Source organism: Crocuta crocuta, unplaced genomic scaffold (genome assembly GCF_008692635.1).
Source record: "Crocuta crocuta isolate KB4526 unplaced genomic scaffold, BGI_CrCroc_1.0 scaffold482, whole genome shotgun sequence".
NCBI classification, from domain to species: domain Eukaryota; kingdom Metazoa; phylum Chordata; class Mammalia; order Carnivora; family Hyaenidae; genus Crocuta; species Crocuta crocuta.
The window spans coordinates 1,141,542-1,149,686 of NW_027527459.1; the positions used below are offsets into that span (position 1 = coordinate 1,141,542).

At 41.5% G+C, this 8,145-nt stretch overlaps 1 protein-coding gene across 1 annotated transcript in view; it reads left to right on the forward strand.

The window, feature by feature from the left end:
- The first annotated feature begins 4,677 nt into the window (after positions 1-4,677).
- Positions 4,678-8,145, forward strand: part of XIAP (X-linked inhibitor of apoptosis) — a 32,210-nt gene continuing 28,742 nt past the window's right edge. The window contains exon 1 of the mRNA XM_077763460.1: positions 4,678-4,816. The gene's annotated coding sequence lies outside the window, so the exon portion shown is untranslated. The remainder of the gene's footprint in view (positions 4,817-8,145) is intronic.

An 8,145-nucleotide genomic window follows, 5' to 3' on the forward strand; every position in this document is an offset into this window, starting at 1 on the left:
TCTCCTGCTACACTGGGCCCTCCATCTCAATTCCTTTAGGCAGTTAAGGAGGAGGTAAAAGCTTTTCCCGGAGTCTTCAGAGCTTGACTCACTTCAGCTTAAAGTAATCTACATGCCTGGTGCACCTGGCTGGCTCATTCATAGAGCATGGACTCTTGATTTCTGGGTTATGAGTACAAGCCCCATGATGGGTCTAGAGATTACAGTCGATTAATAATAATAAATTTTTAAAAAGTAATCCTCATGCCAAAGTGGCACATTTTGGGAAGGCTTATTCTGAAACTTTTCAGACCTGTCTCTGAAACTTGCCCAAGAAGTCTCACAGTCCGGAAGTTGAGTTGGTACATTTCTCCGTCTCAGTGAACTGATTGGTCTCTTAGTCCTGAAAATAGGTCAGTTCAGTTACATAGTTGTGTCTCATTTCAGGAGATAGTGAGGCAGGTGGGCTCCCAACGCTAGGGCTGTGGTACAGACAGCCTGGGATTTAATAAGATCAATTTCTGTGGAAATGAAAGAAAAACAAAGGTTAATAGAGCAGATTATAGTCCCAGTTTCTGAGTTCTGAGGGCAGCCAGTTAAGAGGATTTTTAGATGTCCAGCTTGAAGTATCTTCAGATGGAGTGAGGGTTAGGCACTGGCGTTCTGAAAGATTTTCCTGGTCTGTAGTTTGAATGTCTCTGGTGAACTGAGTGGTCCACGTAGCAACAGGCATGAAAATTGACTATATGTGAGCTGTTGTGATTTCTCTGAAGTTTCTAGCAGGTTGTCCAGCTTTAAATTGCATGGCTTTGGAAAAGGGACAATATTCTCGATGATTCCAAATCAGAAGGGGGGGCGGTGCCTGGGTGGCTCAGTTGGTTAAGTGTCTGACTCTTGATTTCGGCTCAGGTCATGGACACAGGGTTCATGGGTTTGAGCCCTGCGTTGGGCTCTGAGCTGACAGTGTGGAGCTTTCTTGGGATTCTCTCTCTCCCTCTCTGTCTCTCTGTGTCCCTCCCCTACTCAGTCTCTCAAACATTTTAAGAAAAAGTGGGAAAAATTTGGAAATGTTAGTTTGGTGGGGTGCCTGGGTGGCTCAGTTGGCATCCAATTCTTGATTTCAGCTCAGGTCATTAGTCTCACAGTTCGCAGAATTGAGCCCTGAATTGTGCTGTCAGCACAGAGCCTGTTTGGGATTGTCTTTCTCCCCCCCTCTCTCTCTGCCCCTTCCCCATCTCCTCTCACTTGCGCATGCATTCATTAATGTTAATGAATAAACATTAAAAAAATGTTAGTTTGGAGAGTTGTAGCCAAATATTGGAGGAAACTTCTGAATTCAAGATCCAGTCTAGTTTATAGGTAGAACCTAAAAGACAGTTAATGATCTCATGGCTTGCTGACAAATTTTGTAAGAGCTATAACATGAACTTATTTGACTAGTAGACCTGAGCAGAGTAAAATTTGAATGTCTGCATTACATTCAACGTTGATAAGTCTAAAGATATGCCTTTTAAAAAAAATGTTTATTTTTGAGGGAGAGACTGCATGAGTGAGGGAAGGACAGAGAGAGAAGACACAGAATCTAAAGCAGGCTCCAGGTTCTGAGCTGTCAGCACAGAGCCTGATGCAGGGCTTGAACCCATGAACCACGAGATCATGACCTGAGCCAAAGTTGGACACTTAACCGACTGAGCCACCCAGGTGCCCCAAGACATGGCTGTTTTAGAGTGATGAAGGGCTTTGGTACTGAATATTTTTCCCCATCACGTGAACCTGAGAAGCATTTGAGTTACTTTCTGTTATATTTCTGACAACTTTAGGAATACTTTATTTATAAGCACTTAATTTTAAGCCAATGAAATAGACCTCTTTTACACATTAACTTTAGTAATACCATCTGGACCTAGACAATGCCACCCATCTACAACACACACACACAAGCATATAGACAGATGCGAGTACAGACCTTAGAGTTTTTCTTTTCAAATTTTAACTATGAGCCTTTTTAGCAGTTTATATTTTTGAAAGTCTTCTTTCTCCCTTTTTTTCCCTTGTGATAATGGAGATAGTCTAGATAAGAATTCACCCTTACATCTCAAAGGCACAGGGAAAGAGTGCAAGTTCCTCCAAGAAGAGTTCAGTTTCCTAAGGCCAATATTCACAAGCCTTGTGAGATAAATAGGGGAGGCTTTGGGATTGGTTAAAAGGAATTGCCTCTAGAGTTGCATTTCTAGTTCTGCAAAGATTTGTCAGATAAGGACAATTGTTCTCAATCCCTCAAAGAATTGGGTTGCAACTTAAATGCCTCTAGGTTGATCCACACATAAATCCTTTTACAAAGTCTTTAGAAGATTTTTCTTTCCCTCTGGGTACATAGTTTTATTTTTACTTAGGGGAGGAGACCAAAAACAAAGTTTTTGTCCGGCTCTGAATATTAGCTTCCAGTCCGGCTAGTCTCCAACCACAGAGCTGTGTGTTGGGTCTCTCCCTGTCTCTGACTGCCTCTCCCCCTCCCCCTCCCTCTATCCCTATATATGTAACTTTTTTTTAAGTGAGCTCTATGCCCAACATGGGGCTTGAACTCACAACTCTGAGATCAAGAGTCACATGCTCTAGTCACTGAGCCAGCCAGGTGCCCCTGAAAGAAATCTTTTAAATATCTTGTCCGTTTTTAGGCAGATAAACAGCAAGCATTTTCAGGGTTTATGCAGCATGCCTTTGTAAAGTCTACATAAAGGCCTTTTTGATGTACGTATCAACCTCGGACTCACCTTAAGGGGAAAAGCCTCCCTTTTGGCCCCTGATCTTCCCCTTCAGTTGACATTTGTAGGAGGGGCTAGTAGAATTTCAAGGTGGGGAGGGTTGGGGGGGGGGTCTGGCTTGCCNGCAGGGCTCGAACCCACGAACCGCGAGATCATGACCTAAGCGAAAGTCGGACGCTTAACCGACTAAGCCACCCAGGCGCCCCTCCATGTGTGGGGTTATAAATGGCCATTAGTCTTTTTAATTCCTCTTTAAGTTTGGTAGGCTCTTCTGAAAGTAGAGGTAAAAGGGCTTTATAATTGAAAAGATCTGCTCCTGTCCAGGGGCCATGAATTCTTTGGCACTGCACAGGAGGGCTGGAAGCTGGAGGTGCCCGATTATAGAACCCAGCCAAATAAGCCTTATGTCTGAGCCATATTGTCTATCCTGGGTGTTTCTGTAAAATTTATTTTCTGACTTCAGTATTTACATGAATAACCTGTCTACCCTGGGCTTAGAGATCGTGCTGGAGTGCTCCCTGTGAATCTTGTAAGGAAAGGGAAGCCGAAGCAAGGAGCTAGGTGTTTTAAGGGATTTTCTGGGGAAAGTGAAGGAGCTTTGGAGGCTAAAGGAATTTGCTGAGGAGATGGGCCAGATTTTACGAAATGGAATTTATGTTGGGACTTTAATTTTTGTACTACGTCTAATTTCTATTCTTTTCATCTTGTTAAGGGAGTCTCTAAGGCCAGCTCTTCTATTTCTTTGTATCTACTTTTTAATTTGGTTTTCCCATAGGTACTGTTAAGACAATTGTTTAGGATGAGAGCTCTCTAAAGTTTATTTTTTTTTTTTCCAACTATAAAACCTTTTCATTTCAGAAGATCCATCATCTGGTCATTTGATGAGTAGCATCTATTAATGTCCATAGCCGTTCAGATCAGGAAGCCTTTTTATGGCTTAACCAAAGATGCAAGAGGCATCCCACGAGAGAGGACAAGATGCAGTCCTTACAAAATCCAGAAAGTTCACTCCCAAAGATAGTTTGAGAAAGGAAAGCCCTTTGTTGTAGGCTGTAAGAATGGTGTCATGAGAACAGGGTCTCTGTTTTCCCACAAGAACACAAAGACGCCTCCAGTTTCAGACCCGCTCATCTGACACCTGGCAGGCACTACTAGAACCATGCTTTCCCAACACTAACAAAACAACAAAAGCTGAGATGACAAAAGCACCGTATGGACTGGGACCCCTTATAACAGACTCCCCTGGCACAGTCAGATGAAAAGAGTGCTGCTTGTGACTTTGGGTCTCAGAACGCAGTCTGTTCGACTGGCCATGAAGGTGCACGCTGGTACGTGTATCTTCTGGCCGGCAGAGACGAGAGCGTATTCTCACGCTCAAGACCCAGAACAAGATAAAAGGAAAACCTCATTTAGCTTTTTGTATATGTATGTAAACAGCTGTAGCTAAGCCTGGGGTCTTGGAGCCAGACTCATACCTAAGAGGGATCTGCCACTGGGTTGGGGATCATGTGGTGGTTTTACCTTGTGTGGAAAGTTTTTTGAGGTTGGCGAGTGACCTGGTGTAAATGTGACCTGTTCTGTGACCAGCTTATCCTAATACAGGAGACTTTGGATTAGGTGGCCGGTGCTGTTAACAGTTCTTAAATGCTTGACCCATGCCCTCCAATTTTGTGGCTTTGGCTTCCAAGATGTTGCTTGGCAACAGCCTTTATCTCATGTGTTCATAAACCCACAGCAAAGTTTGTCTAAACAGACATTGGTCTGGTGAGAACCATGAACTCACCAATCAGTGAGGCCGGCTTGAACAGCAGGCTTCTAGGGCCTATGCCTGCCTTCTACCCCAGGGCCTTCCTTCTTACGACAAACAGCACAACAGAGACAAAAAGAGTGACCCTCTCTGGGAGGGAAAAGATCAATAAAAATCAAGAGTGCTCAGCTCTTTACAAGAGTTGCTGTAGCCAAGGAACTACTCAGATATTTTTTCCTGCTACTCTAAATTTAGAAAAGGAAAGAAGGACTCTGTCCATTCTCATTTCCACTGGGCCCTGCAGCCAGAGATTCAGAAGACTGACCTGGTAAGAATTCCTACTTTCTACCACATTTATCAGAGGTGCCAGCATTTCTTAGCCGTAGTAGCCATGGAGCAGGCAGCGATCGATCAGCCAGTACAGTTGCTCCTACCTGGCTCACCCAGCTGTTGGGGAGGAAATTTTTTTCTTCTCCTCTTCTAGGTTCTTTGGCTGGGAAATTGATAGAAGACAGATTAACAGGAGAAAATTTAACTAAGAAGCCACATAAGAATATGAAATCCACAGGCAGTCCGATGGTTGAGACTTATTTGCCATCTTGAGATAAGGAGAAAGGGGTAGGGGTCTGAGACTTAAAAGGGGGAGAAAGACAGTTTACAAGAAGATGAGAAGAACAAATGTTTGATAAATAAATATTTGCCTGGCCTCCAGAGACAGTGAGACCTGAGAGGAGTTTGATCTCCAGGCCCTGCAGAACCTCTCCCAGCTTAACCACACCTGGCCCATATTCTTTGTAGTGATCTTTGATGATAGTTCTCTTCCTGGACCTAGCCCTCTATCTAAATTCCTTCAGGCAGTTAAAGGGGGAGGTAAAAGCTTTTCCTGAGTCTTTGGGCCTTGATTGACTTCAGTTTAACGTAAGCTACATGCCAAAGTGGTACGTTTTGGGAAGGCTTGTTCTGAAACCCTTCAAGGGGAACCAGAGGTTTAAGGTGTGGGGTGGCATGAATGAGATGACTTCTTGAATTGTTTGATTGTGTGTGTATTGTCTCTCTTTAAAAATATACATGTAAACTTAATGTTCAGAAATATGGATTTGTACTAGTCATCCATTTAAAATAATGTTTTAATCCAGATAAAGATTGATGTGGGAAGATGCTTATGATATATTATTTCATGGAAAAAGAAGCAAGTTGTAAGATACCATGTATAATAAATTCCCTCTAGAAATATTTATAATGTGCATGTGCACATGCACACAGAAAAGGTTCTGAAAGGATAAATATACCTAAAGGTCGCAGCCTGGGTAGTAAGATTCTTTTTCATTTTTGTTTTCCTTATTTTTTTTAAAGTTTATTTTTGAGAGAGCATGAGCAGAGGAGGGGCAGAGAGAGGGTGATAGAGGATCCAAAGCCGACTGTGCGCCGACAGCAGCGCGCCCGATGCAGAGCTTGAACTCACAAATCATGAGATTGTAACCTGAGCCAAAGTCAGATGCTCAACTGACTGAGCCATCCAGGCGCCCCAGTAAAATTCTTTCTTAATTCCTGTCTTTTAAAAAGGAAAACATTTGTTTGTATTAAAGATTGAATTAACATCCATTTTGAGATTTTTTTTTTTCTGCCTGTTATGATTTTAACAAAGGTTTTGATTTGGGCTCTGAATAAGCATAAATAGTATTAATCTATGTCATGGATCTATAGTTTGGACTGTAGATGGTTTGTTTTTTAATCAAAGCCTACTATTTAGTGAGCACTGTAAATTATCATGGTCTGAACAGTTTTCAGTGAAACGGAAGAGGCAATAATATAGTAATAATCGTGATCTTCAGCCTTTTTGTGATCTTCAGTGAATTCTTAAGCCCCAAACCTGTGTATTCTTCATGCAGAACATTCTTTCAGAGAATACAGGTGCATGATTTGTTTAAAAAAAAAAAAGATGAGGGGATAACTTTCTATGTGTCCATTTTGAGCAACGGTACCTGTGGAGTAAATTATTATAAATAATTAGGCAAAGATTGGAGGTCTTTGCTCAAATTTAAGTATTACTATGACTTTGTAAATTAAGTATAGAACATGTAATTGATATTCTTTTTGTTGGTTCTCAGCATGCCCTTGCAGGTGTTTACAGAAGTAGGTCTCATGATTGTGCATGAATTGTATATAGCCCTATTCATAAGTTTATGTTATTGACTGAGCTTATGAGCTAAGTGCTCATTAATGCCATTTAGTTACTTGAATGGCTCTGGTACTTAATTTTAGGGAATGAACTTTTGGTTTGCTTGAATGTAATTAACCTGAGAAATGTTTTATTGACCATTAAAAGTTAAAAGAAAATATGCTTCATGGTTTGAAGAACAATGTTAATGTTTATTTATTTTGAGAGAGAGAGAGTGTGTGTGTGAGCAGGTGAATGGCAGAGAGAGAGGGAGACACAGAATCCGAAGCAGGCTCAGGCTCTGTGCTGTGGGCCTCGAACTCAGGAACTATGAGATCATGATCTGAGCCAAAGGTGGATGCTTAACTGACTAAGCCACCCAGGCACCCCTGAACTTCACTACTATAAATGAACAATTTGACTGAAATTTGAATTTTATGTAAATATAGGGCAAAAGGTAAACTTTAAAAATGATACACCCTTTTTGTTTAAGGGGTATAATTTTTAAAAATTCAGCCTCTTGGGGCACCTGGGTGGCTCCATCAGTTGAGCATCTGACACCATAATCCCAGAGTCATGGGATCAAGCTCCGCCTTGGGTTCTGTGCTGCGCATGGAGCATGCTTGAGATTCATTCTCTCTCTCTCTCTCTTCCCCCCCTCCCCTCCTCCTTTCCCCTGCTCATGGTCTCTCTCTTTCTCTCTCTCAAATTAAAAAATTTTTTGAATGTTTTTGTTTATTTATTTAGAGAGTGCGAGAGAGTGCAATCAGGGAGAGGCAGAGAGAGAGAGAGAGAGAGAGAGAATCCCAAGTAGGCTCGTGCAGATCGATCACATGAACCCTGAGATCGTGACCTGAGCCCAAATCAAGAGTCAGACACTTAATTGACTGAGCCACCCAGGTGCCCCTCAGCTTCTTAATATTACAGTATGTTTACATAAATACTACAACTTTGTAAATCAAAATGCTAATTCTAAACACAGAAATAACTGGCTAATACTTAAGGTAATTAAGAAATGGGTTGACCTCAGTTGGGTCAGGGAGAATGTTACTTATTTCAGAAGCTCTCTATGCTGGATCTTCTATAGGGGGAAAAGGCAACTGATGAGAAGAATTTGTAGTGTTTCTGCATGTAATGAGAAAGAGTTTCAAAATTTTAAATTATGATGTCTTATGGTTAGTATATAGAAAACCTTGATTGTGTTACTATGAAGATTTTTGTGAAACCTATAATATCTTTGAAATGTGGATTTTTTAAAGTTATTTATTTAAATGATTTCTACACTGAAGGTGGGGCTTGAACCCAGAGATCAGGATTCACATGCTCCTTTTACTGAGCCAGCCTGGTGCCCCTGAAATGTGAGTTTAGTATCAGTTTTTATCACTGAAGAATGATTCTGTTTGCATGGTATGCATGTACTTACTATTTTGGTCACATTTCCTAGGCATATATGAGCAATTTCCTAGGCAAATATGAACAGTTTTTAGTGCTCCCAGTAA